Raw genomic sequence first — 13,560 nt, forward strand, 5'->3', positions numbered from 1 at the left:
AATCTTTCTTCTTTTGAACCCCTCTAGTAATTTTTTACTTGGTTATTGTACATTTCAACTCTATTTCTACTATATTATTTTTAAAATTTTTTCTTTATTGTTATTCACCACTTGTTTATACATCATTCTCCTGATTGCCTGTAATTCTTGGTCCATGTTTTCCTTAAGTTCTTTGAGCATCTTTATGACAGTTAATATAGTCTTTTCTAGTAAGTCCAAATCTGGGTTTCTTCAAGAATGGTTTAGATATCTTTCTTTCATTCTTTTGGGATACTTTCCCATATATTTGTATGATTTACATATTTTGTTGTTGATAATCAGATGTTTTGAATATTGGAAAAGGGTAACTCTGTAAAGCAGATTCTCCCACCTCCCCAGGGATTACTATTGTTTCTTGTTAAAGGCTACATTCATTCATTTGTTTAGTGACTTTTCCAAACTATTTTTACAAAGACTATATATCCCTTGTCACTTGTAGTTACTAAAGTCTCTGTTACATTACCTCTGTAGTCAGCCAGTTATCTGAGATTATCTTGATTGCCTGAACTGAATAAGAAAAGGAAAAAAAAAGGTATTCTGTCTTTTTAATGTCCTTCTGCAGATGTCCCTTAGGAAGTCACTAAAGTTTGTTAGTATTGAAACAATGGTCAACATCTGTGCTGTCTCTGTGACTTGTTAGCAGATTGAAATACACAGCCCTTATTTTTAGAGGATAAGATCTTTATTTTCCATTCTGGCATCAGGTTGCACCAGGAATGCAGGCTTCCATCCTTATACCTTACAGTTGCCTGTTATAGGGAAAGTGATGGGGGATGGCAGTTGCTATAGAAAACACTCAAAATTTGCCATCAGCTTCTTCATCAAGCACTACTCTGGAAGCCACAAGATTTGCCTAGACTCCAGAGCTATGAACAGTTGATTCTAATAGTTCTTTTCAGTTCAATACTTGTTTGGGTGGAAGGACCCATTCTTGAGGCTCCCTACTCTGCCATTTCCCTTGACATCACTAACACTTCCTTTGAATCCAGAATTTAAGTTCTCTTCTGGAATCAAAGTTGACTTGAAAAAGACTCTTGCTTGTTACTTTTACATGATTTTCTTTGCCATAGGAAGGTATACTGATGAGAATTAAGTGGTAATATCCAATGTAATGTTTCACCATCATTGTATATAGAAAAGTTTACCTTTGTCATAATTATAATTATGTACATGTTTAAAGTAAATCTAAGTATACATGTTTTCACTTCCAAGTTGGACCTTGTCTCAGTAACCTGAGTATTATTTTTTGGAGTAGAGTACAATTTTGATACATAACTATAGTCTTCATGGGCTAACATAAAAGCAAAGTACTTCCATGTCTCTTCTATATTTTCATGGAATAATACTTGCCAAATTTCTTTATTAAAAAGATGCTAACACAGTGAACCCTCACTATGGGGATAAAACACTAGGAAGCCATCCTTACTATTACATGAGGGATTTAAGTTCAATAGGAAGATTGATCCACTCAGTAAGAATTATTAAATATTAGAAAGCATTTTATGATGGCTTAAGTGATCTATGGAGAAAGGTCTATGGAGAAAGATCAAGTAACTCTAAAATCACAATATAGAATTTTAAAAAGTGTTTATATTTGGTGACTCTTCTGGTTTTAAACTTCATGAACCAACCTCTGCTAGCTTCAAAATTTTCTTCTGCAACTTCCTCACCTTTCTCAGCTCTCATAGAAATGAAAACAGGGTCTTGCCCTGGATTATGCTTTGGCATAGGGAATGTTTGATCTGCTATTCAGACCACTAAACTTTTCCCCTATAAACAATAAGGCTGTTTCATTTCCTTACCATTTGTGTGTTCACTGGAGTACCATTTCTAATTTCCATCAAGAGCTTTTCTTTTGTATCCACAAGTTGCCTGTTTGGTGCAAGAGGTCTACTTTTCAGCCTGTCTTAGCTTTAGACATTGCCTTCCTTACTAAGCCTAACCATTTCTGGCTTTTGATTGTAAGTGAGAAACATGCGACTCTTCCTTTCATTTGAACAATTAAAGGCCATTATAGAGTTAATTAGCCTAATCTCATCATTGTTGTGTCTCAGAGAATAGGGAGGCCATGAGGAGGCCTGATAAATTGGTGGAGCAGTCAGGACACATGTACTATTTATCAATTAAGTTTGCCATCCTATACAGGCACAGCTCATGACACTTCATAGCAATTACAATAGTAACATCAAAGAGCTCTGATTATAGATCACCATAACAAATAATGAAAGCTAGAAATATTGTGAGAATTACCAAAATGTGTCAGGTTTCAGCAGTAGATTTGAACAGGTAGAAGAAAGAATGAGTGAACTTGAAGGAATGTTAATTGAGATTAGTCCATCTGAGGGACAGGAAGGAAAAGAATGAAGATTGAACAGAGCTTCAGAGACCTGTGTAACACCATCAAGCACACCGATGCATGCATAATGGAAGTGCCAGAGCTAGAAAAGAGAGAAATAAGGAAGATTTAACAGAAGACACAATGTATGGAAGCTTCCCATTTTGATTAAAAACATTAAGCTACATATCCAAGAGGGTCAGTGAACTTAAGAGTTGAATAAATTCAAAAAGATACATACCTAGAGGCAACTTTGTCACAGAAGAATTAATAGTAGGCTCAGAGAAGATGGAACTGATACTATACAAAAAGGGTTCAGCTATATTGGTATTAGGAGAAAGCCAGGGGCAGCTAGCAGAATGCAGCAGAAAGTAGTATCTGAACATTATGGCAACAAAGTGTTCTAAGGAAGGAAACGAGTGATTCAACATGAAGTAAGGTATGTATCTTAACAACTGCTTAGATCCAGAGAGAGAGAGAAATGTGTAATATTTAGAAATCTGTAAGGCAGGCAGATGACATGGGCAGGGAGTTCTCTTAATAGGAGAGCCTCATCTATTAGTTCTATGGAATGTAGCATATACCATTATATATGTGTGTACAGAGAAGAAATGAAGATGACAATATGTGGGGATTGGATCTCAAGAAAAGGAAAAATATATATGTAGTTTGATTATTGAAATAAACTGGAGAATCAAGCAAAGATGATGATGATGTTTTGCTAGAATAATTTTTAAAAAATTAAATTGTAATCTATGACCCTGATACCAAGTCCAGGTCCTAAAATTTCAAAGGGTTTGAATCTGTTGGTCAGAGTCAAGTTTCCCAAATTTTGGAAACTGGAGTCTAGAATCCAGGAAATAAGACATGAAAAAAGAAGGATAATTAAAAGTACTCTGAATTCTGTGTATAAATCAATACTAGATTTTCTAAGTTAATTCAATGCTAGTTCATTTATTTCACAGAGGACTTGAAACACTGTGAATTTAAAAATACGCCAATGGATTTTAATACTTAACTGCTAGTCATTTTCTACCTTTTAAGATATCCAGTATGATGACTTGCATCTTAAAAAATAGATTCAAGTGTATAGTTTATTGTTCTATATTCTGTTTAAGACATGAAATCTTAAAATACTAAAGTTTAGAGAATTCTCTTTCTTGGTCAACTTTATTTTAGTTTATTATTCATTTCTTATACTCCAGACATTTGAAAAAAAAAAGGAGTAATGGCTGATTGATCCTAAGCCAATTCTAAATTGATAACTCAGAATTTGAAAAAAAACAACAAAAACTTAAATATAATTAACTTATGTAGTATATGAACAAAATGGTGTAATCAAATCTTCTGGGGGTGGAATTAAAATAGCTTAGAAAAGATAAGTTTTCCACACTTTTGTTTTTTTATCTGTGGAAGAAAGAATTTAGGTCAGCTTCAACAAATTTCAACTTAGGAGAGGTTTGTCCTATAGGGGCATTTGGACAAAAAGCAGTAATCTTAGTTTTGTCCTTCGTTGTTGTTTTCTATGGCTAGTGGAACACTACTGGCATCTATTTAGAGGAACCGGGCTCCTAAACATTGTTATGTTAAAAATGGTCTGCCCAATAAATGATTCCGTATTTGCTGTCAATTTCTTTTAGCTTTACAGTGCTTTAGTTTCTTAACCTATGAAAAAGAGACTATAATAATGTCCTGTACAAAATGCCATGAACACTGTATTGAGAAATAGTGAACATGAGTTTCTCTGAAGTCCTTTTCAATTACACTGTTTGTGAATCCCTGAATACAATACTTAGTACTTATTTAACTTTGAGAATACGGTTTTCATTTTTAACCCATATTCCCAGTACCGCTGCTCAGCAAAGTTCCAACTGGAGTAAATGGTCTATACTTTAGAGATACTTTTTGTATCTTTCCAATTTTTTGTAATCACTGTCTGGTATATAAGATTTTTTAGTTACTGAATGAAAACTGTTATTAGTTATATTATTAGTTATAGTTAGTGATCTAATTATTTAATATATTCTTACTAGAATAAAATAAGACTTTATTCCAAAAATTCAGACCTTGCCCCAGTTCCATGACCTTTTTTGAAACTTATTAGATACTATTTTGTAAAACTTCATGTTAACTCAAATTTTCTAAATTAGCTATTTGTTTTTAAGTTTACTTTGGATTATTTGTTTAGAGTGTTTTAGATTAGATTTTGCTAATTAGCTATTTATTATTTTCCATTTTATTTTTGTCATTTATAAGTTCAATAAAGTGTTATTCTATGGTATCAACATTTGTGATAATGAATATTGAATTTAAAGTTGAAAGTGAGTTAGAGCTTGAATATCTAACTCAGTAGCTATAAGCTTATATCTTTATCAAAAAAATTCTTTTGAGTTAATATTTTCTTCTTTTCTTTTCAGCCTAAAGGTGGATATTTTGGTGAGTTTGACCACAATTTAGCAGGTTTCTTTTTCTTGTACTTACATGACAATGAACTATAGTTAATTTTCTCACTCTGACAAAAAACTCTCCTGTATGTGCTTGTACTCACATTAGTCAAGAGCAGCTACTGTTATAAACCTGAAACTTGATAGGACTGAAACCTTTATTGTGGAAGAAAAATATCAGGATAAATTTGTGATTTTTTTTCAAGTTTTAGAAGCTATAATGGTTAAACATTAAAGTTTGTAAAATGTATAATGGACTTTTGCTCAATATCTCTAGTGAATGGTGCTACAGATTACTAGGCTAAATGCAGAATTAAAGTCAGAAATTCTCAGTTTTAATATTTGCTGTGAACTTCTTTTTAGCTTTGCTTTCTCAATCTCTGTTCCTTAAACCAGGAGAGAAAATAATAGTACTCAGTTTGGTACTCTGCACTTTTGTGAAATGTGGGTAGCTATTCTCTGAGGATTGTTATACACATGAACTTTACTGAGCTTCATTTACAAGTTGTATTTAAAGTGCATCAAGGAAATGAACTGGGTCTACAGAAGGGGATTACTTTCAATTCAGTTACCCTGTTCCATGCATTCTGCATCATCCCCTAAGAATAAAATCTTCATTCTGTTGTTCCATAGAGTCGATTACAATGTTTTCTGGATCTGATCTAATTTAAGTCCTCTTTGGCATAACTTACCCGAGTATTACGTGTCAGAAGACAAAGCAACATAGGAAAGGAATTGTTGACACTGAAATTTTTAAATCTTTCCTTGGTAGCAAAATCCAAAATAAATCCCTTGTAATAATTCCTACCTGGTGACCCAGTGAGTGCTAGAATTTGGCCTTTATGTGACCCTATGGAGACTTCTGAGTTTCCCTATTTTTTAATTTCACTTATAGCATAGTTAATTTTGTAACTATAGTGTCATAAAAATAGAGTTGTGAATAAATTTTTCTCTACCATGTCATTTATGCAATAGAATTATTTTAATTTTATAAACTTGAGAGTAGGTCCTCTGTTTTGGCTCTCAATGCACATTAAGGTTTTAGATCAAATGAGAGCCCATTGACATCAGTGACATACTATCTCTACTGCTCCTGCAACAACAGCAAAATTAACCACACTGAGTTCTTAATATAGCCGCCTGAATTGCATCTAATTTACTTTCAACGTTATTCTCACTGACCCATATGTTTGGCAACCAAAACCAATTACAAGCCTTATTAAAGCTTGATACAATAGAAATGTTACTTTACTGGCACCTTATTTTGTGCCTATGCTACTTTAGATTTACATTTGTTCACTATGGGCCATATGATGCCCTTTCATGAGGAAAAATGAAACAGGAAGAAAATTCACTGAAATCTACTCTAGAAAAACAAGAGTGCAATTTGCCACACAGCATGCCCTCCGATATGCACAAACAAGAACTTGTCATAACCATCTGCAGCTCTGTTTACACGAAGATACACGCAGGCCAAAAACCAGAGGAAGTCTGTCTGAATTAATAAATGTGTGGAAGAGAAGCTTGCAAGAATTACATCTTTAACAGATACAGGCAAGTCTCTTGTCAAGTGCAAGGGAACTTGGAATCAACAAAAGTTCACTGTCAGCCCAAGTTTGTTTTTATTTTTAATTTTTCAGAAACATGCCATGATATAAAAAAAAAAATGTGCTAGCAGCAGGAGAGGCAATTGAAAGGTGGTGCATATTATTCGCACCTATGCACATTTCTGACATTTGCTTTGTTAATGCTTTAATAATGATAATATGATAATTATTATTTACTGTGTGAGAGAAATGGAGTTGCTTCCAATACTGTATCATTTTAATCCTCCAAACTAGACATGTACTGTGAAGTTCTTCATTTTACAGAAGGAGGGACTGAGGTACTTAACGAATGTCAACACAATCAGCACACAGAGGCAAAGCTGCGGTTAAAATCTGGGCAAACTGTATCATTTCCCCTGAAAGTCCAATTGAGAATGAAGACCCATGTTAATGAGTCGTTACAGACTAACTGCATCCTCTTACTCAGATATTTATTGAGTGACAGGCAGTGGATATTTGTAACTGACAGAATGTTGATCACACCTGGGGCTTGGCATGTATCTCTTAAGACATAGATGTCAAACCTGGTTTGATTTGTACTGAATCACAAAATCCATTTTATTTTCCTTAATTTTCTATAAAGGTTAAAATTCAAAATCTCCATCATGACTGGCAAGAACCTAAGTGACCTATCTGTATCCCAACCACATCTCCTATTCTAGTTTTACCCTCTGCTCGCTCCTTCCTGGTCACACTCCCTGGGTGTGCTCCCATCTTAGGAAGTTTGGAATGCTGTCACCACCCATTTTGCATGGTTCTCTCTTTCAATTCCATCATGACTTTGCTCAAACGTCACTTTCTCTGTGAGACCTTCACTGGCCATTCAATCTAAAAGGTCAGTTTTCCCCCTTACAATTGTGACAGACTTGCCATGCTTTATCTTGTTAGTATTAATAATGAACCAACAAAATGTATCCTAACTTATATATTCACTTTTTATCCTCTGATCTCCCACTAGAATGTAATCTCCATTGGAGTACAGAGTTTTGTTTGTGCCCTACTTCCTAATAGTACCTTCACAAGTAATAGATGTTAAATAAATACTTGTTGAATGAATGAATGAATGAATGAACACAGGTGTTGCATTTAATCTCTTATCCTATTTCACACACACTTTCTGACAAATCTCTGCCTAACTTCTTTCATTTCCAGTTCTCTGCTAGCTAAAAAGTCTCACTTATATTTCTGATTCCAGATATCCCAGCTATTGCCCATATATCTGCATCTCTCTCTTTTGTGATAAAGATTTCCTCTGATTCTGCTGGGGGTGTCAGGTCCTTTTATAATTCAAATCTAAGATATCCCTCTACCTCTATGAAAAGTTTACTCCATTATCTAGGTACATTCATTCTAGAAAAATCATTTTTTAGACTCTCCTTTCTCCCAGCTACTTTCAGTCTTTTTACACCAAATCCTAATGATATAACCTAAATGGCCTCCCTCTGAAACACCTGCAGACTCACAAAGCCTCATCTCACTGCACACAATGAGTGCCATAAAAATGACCAGATCCTATCCACAGAACATTCCTCTCTGGGGAGGCTTTTTCACCTTTCTATGAACAAATTTTCTTATTGAACTATTGCTCACTTAATAATTTTGACAAAGCTTCCAGAACATAAATTTATCTCATTAATAAATATACTTGCATTTTAATCAATTCACCCCAGAATTCACACTTTACAAATACTTTCATCCCCAGCTTGTACTTGAATTATGTCCTAGAGTAAGTAATGGCTTATGTCAAAGACAGATTAAAAAATCTAACAGATTTTTGTATAATTTCATAAAGGCAAGATATTGTTTATTAATGTATTTTCCTAGCATCTGGGATTCATATTTTTGTGCCTTCCAGTTTTGGCTATTATAGATACTTGTGTTTATATCTCAAGTGTGATATATAAGTGTTTGTGCTTCTAACCAGGATTTCTTTTAAGTACTTTCATCACAATGAAATCTAAAGCACTTTTATAACAAACAACGTAATAGAGAGCAGGGCATTTTCTGCATGCTTCATTAGTTAACACAAATGCAGAGAAACCTCACAGGACAACCTCCCCCTACAACCTTGTTCAGCATTTTCCCTCATTCTGTTTCTATGAAAACCCCTCCAAAAATAGCTCATGAAGAAGTTGAATTTTTATTAATTACATGGAAAAAATATCTTTTCCCCCCTTACTACTGTTTTAAGTATAACAATGAATGGGTTAGCAAATTCTCACAACTTTTGAAGGATGCCAATGTGACACCTAAGTTGGGAAAAAAAACAACTTGTACCAAGGATGACAGTTATTTCAGATACTTTACAAGTATTTGTGGTATGTCTGGGTTGGAAGAACATTACAATTCTTTTCTTTCAGACCTCATCCCCAAAATTCAGGAAGCATTTTCTATTTAGTAATGTAGCTCTTTCCTAGTTGGAAACTCTTTAAAAATAAAACAGTTTAAGTGAGCTTTTAGCAACTGCAAATAGCATTAGGTCATTTGTTAGTTATGGAAATTGTTCATAATTTCTCTTAACCCTTAGGTAAGGCCCTAAAATCACCAAGAGTTCTATATCGGGAATTATTTATTATGATCTGAACTGCTTTCCTCTAATGTGGGTCATTCTAATGACACTAACTTTTCTTCTGGAAGGCTTTAGGAAGGCTTTCCTCATGGATCCCGCTCTTCCAGTACAGCTGCATCCATTTTTCATATCTGATATTTCTTCTCCCACACTCCAGAAGTGATACCAATATGTCCCTACTGATTTGGTCTCACCCCTCAGGGCATAAAATCACAGTATAAGATGATTGTAGGATAAGATAGACCTTGGTTTGAGTGTTGGGCCTGTTTAATTGTGTTGAGCAAATAACTTAGCTCAAAGCTCTAGTATTACCATCAATAAAATTTTGTAAGGAGCAATGAATGAAGATACTGTATGATCATGTGGCATACAGGCAATAGTTGATGACTATCATCTAACATATTAAATGATAAATTAGTTATGACCTTATTTACAAGTTCACACTTATTATCACCTTGGTAATACTTAAGGTACAAATTATCATAAAATATGATTTATCTATGAGTACAGCTCTTACCTTTATAATTGAATATTGTTTGGCATTGCCCGGGGATAATGAGCATTGACATTAACACCATGGTTAGAGCAACCTGCACAACTGTCCTTATGTACGAAGTCAGTTTGCCCAAGAACAGACACTGACAATGAGAGTAGCGTTCGTGTCAGTTCCTGGGGAGGTCCCCCTGGAGCAGAACTGTGATGGAGTGAGGGGAGCTGCCCTGGAAGAGGGAAAGGTAGACTGGGATATTCTTGCAAGACACAGTTTCTACAGAGGCCGTGGCTAATCCTGTGAGGGACTCAGGAGCAGGGATGGGGATTTAGAACTGTTCTCCGTCAGGACAAGGGGGCTCTCATACCCCAATATAGGACAGTCACTGAGGTCAGGCTACTCTCAGGGCAGGGGCATGGTGTTGGGCGGGGCAGCTCCCTTCAAGACAGGCTAATTCCTGAAAAGTGGTAAATTGTGAACTGAGTGAGCACATTAGCTGGCTGACTAACATGCACCTGGTAGCTGCAGGACCGAGTGAGGGGCTGGGTTCGGAATGGGGGAGTCTGGTGGTTGTGACAGAGCATCTACTGCACCTGCCAAATTGATACATTTCATAGATCCATTTTTTTCTGAAATATGGGGCATAAGTTTGCAAACATTTAATTAGATTAAGTATGTAAGAAGACAGTAACATATTCACTCAATCATTATGTACTGTTTAAAAATAATCCCCCCAAAGAAAGGTATTTTTATATAAAAAAGCATGCAGGATAAAACTGAGAAGAAAGCATGCCCTTTAAGCTGAAAACTTACTATAATGGGTGTGTATATATATATATGATGTAGATATCTATATCTTTCATATTTCTTTTTCCTTCAGAATTGTCATTGAGAAAAAAATAATTAACTTTAAATTAGTATCCTTCTGACTTTCCTGAGGAGGGAATTGACCTTCTCAAAAGGTCTCACCCTTGTCCTACAGCAATGATCAGATCAGGCTCGTAATTAATTCTCCTTTGGTAAATTAAGTATCTAAAAGTCAACAAAGTCAAAGAGTACTACACATATGACTTTTGAAAGGAAACCTTAATAATTTCAGTGCATCTATAGAACACTATTAGGGATAGTACTTTGCTTATTACACTAACAATTTCATGGCATCTGTAATTCACATTAATAGAAGAGATCATTTGAACTTATTTAAATTCCTTAATTTTGTTCACTTGAGGGCATTTAAAAATACTGATATTTTACATGAAATTAATACTGATATCTTTTATGTGAGCACTCTTGAATCTTCATCTATGACATTCCTGAAAAAAAAATGGATAAATTTCAGACTTGTGTGGTTGCCTATAGATTACTATTTATAGAATCAAGGGGTCATTGTTTATCTTGTCCTGCACATTGCTAACTAATGTAAATATGCACTTCCTTTGAAGTTAGTGGTGTCTCAGACCTTGGATATTCTTTATATGGCATTGAGCAAAATGAGAAATTCACTATCAAGAATGTCTTTGTAGAATATCTTCTAAAGTCATATTTTTATAGTGTTTCTTAAACCAGTAATTGATTTTTGCCTAGCTAGGAAAGATGAAATCAAGTATAAACATATAAAGTCTTTCAATTTTATTAGAGAGAATTAGCATGCTATTTTCGATATTTGATGAACCAGTTTACTTTCATCCCAGTTTGAAGTTACTCTGGATTATTCCAGGCACTTTTCTTGGTATTCTATATGTTATGTTATTAATTTAGAAATTATCTTATAATGCAGATACTATTACCCTTTTTACAAATAAAAGTTTTGAGAATCTGAGAGGTTAAGTTTCTTGTTCTAAGTCAACAGTTAGGACAAACTAATTTATGCATGCCTAAATTTCTTGGGGGTCTAGTGGTCATAACTTACTCTAACTAAATAGGATTACAAGAATACAATGGAGTAACAAGATACAGATTAAGAAATGCGTTTTTATGAATTAATTTACGTAGACTTACATTTGCTCTTGATTCTTGCATGTTCTAGACTCCTGTCCTGTGAACCTGAGGAAAAAAGCTAGTATTTTTGCTTTTCAGTAATTTTTTCTTTTTAGTAACTATGTACTAATTGTAATACTTCTCACATATTAATGTGTTTATTTTTATTTAAATCCATGCATATAAATAAATACACATACACAGTGAATGTCTAATATATGGGGAGTAAGTGTGAAGGAAGAAGTATATTTTAAGGAACACAAATACAAAATTTGGGTTTTTAAAAATCCTTGTTATTCTAATTCTGATTTGTGTAAACTGGGTAAATTATCTAACTTGTTTAAATCTCAAATTCAAATCTTTGAATTGGAGATATCATGACAAGGTTGTTCCAATAAATATAAATAATCTTACTAACCATCTTTTGTTTAGAAATCAGTAAGTACTAGTCATTAGCAAAATTATATATTGAAAGCTATTTTTAATTTGAGGAAGTTTAAACAGCTTATTGCACTCTATGCCTAGTTAGTAAAAATGAAGTTTAAGTTAGAAAAAGAAAAGAGTAAGTGACAAAGACTTGTAAGAAACTTGTGTCTTTATGTAAAAATATAATCATTTTATAGCTTTAATCAGGTTACATATTTGGAAACTGTTTTGATGAACTATTTTCTCCAATTGCCAAATCAAATTTATAAAATTATAGAGTCTCTCAACTTGGTTAGAAAAGCATCAGAGAACTGTTTAAAATATAACATTAGATTCATCACATTAGTACATTGTAGGCTGCATTGCAAATCAGATTTAAGAACAAATTTAACCTTGCCAGTATAAAGCGGATTTTCTTCAAAAAGTCCTCAGTAGAAGATATGTTTTCCTATATATTAATAGAATATTTTCACACTCCTGTTTTTAGAGCAAATACTTTTTTCTAAAATTTAATAGAACATTAAATTATCCCTGTCAAAATTCACAGAGAGCCATTGGTAACAATGCTTATTCAGATGTTGAATAGGACACTTTGTAATCAGTTTAACTACTTTCAATTGCTTTTTCTCTGCTTTCTTACTTAACGCTCAACAGTACATAAATTAACAGTCACTGAATAGACGCTGTATTCCAGATGAAAACCATATACAAATAGAATAGTAGAGTAGGGGGATAAAGACATGTGATGACATCTTCAGAATAATTCCTAAAACTTTTACAGGATAAAATGATAGAACTCAGTCTTAAATTACAGTCTTTTTGAATAAGATGAAATGGAAGAGGAAAGAGAAGCAAAAGCAAAGACACCATGGCAGGAAATGCATGGCATGTGCCTAGAACGGCAACAATTTTGCAGTGGCTAGATAAAACGTATTTGCCATGAGCCAACCACCTTATGATTCAGGGATTCTAGTGGCATAGGCTCCTTCCGTGAACCCAGAAGACACAACTTGTTTATGTGGCCCTTCCTATAGTTTAAAAAATTTACAAAGGTGGTTTATTTTGAATACAGCCAAGTAAGACTACTGTTTCTCTTCACTCTAACTTCTCCTCTATTACACTTTCCCTCATACCAGGCAACACTGGAAGGGCTATTATCATTTTTATTATCTGACTACCTGGAGTGGATATATGCTGTTTGTCCTTAGTGGAACATATTTACGTGGTTTGAAATCACTTCTGCATATTGTTATTTCCATTCATCTTGGTGTAGGGACGGCTTCTAAGGGTCCTTAATCACCCAAGGGATGGCCCTACCTTAGGTCATAAAATGAAAGTATGACATAGGTGTTAGGTTATTTTTCTGGATTTTGTGATACCTCTCCTATTTACAGGATTTTTTAAAACTTTTAAAACTTTCTGTGCCTGATGTACGCACTTTAAGTAAATAGGCACTTTCATACCTTCTTTGAATTATATTCTTTTCTCGAAAGGCATGCCCCTTCCCCAGCCCAACAACTGTTTAAGCTTCTGGCACCACAGTGATATAATTTCTTAACCATGGTTTTCATAGAGGATGAGATGTGAAAGACCGTGGGAACAAGGTTTTAAAGACTGGTAGGAAATGTCTTATGAAAGACACTGTGACCTTCAACTATGCTTGAATGCCTGAT

Source organism: Manis javanica, chromosome 10 (assembly GCF_040802235.1).
Source record: "Manis javanica isolate MJ-LG chromosome 10, MJ_LKY, whole genome shotgun sequence".
NCBI classification, from domain to species: Eukaryota; Metazoa; Chordata; class Mammalia; order Pholidota; family Manidae; genus Manis; species Manis javanica.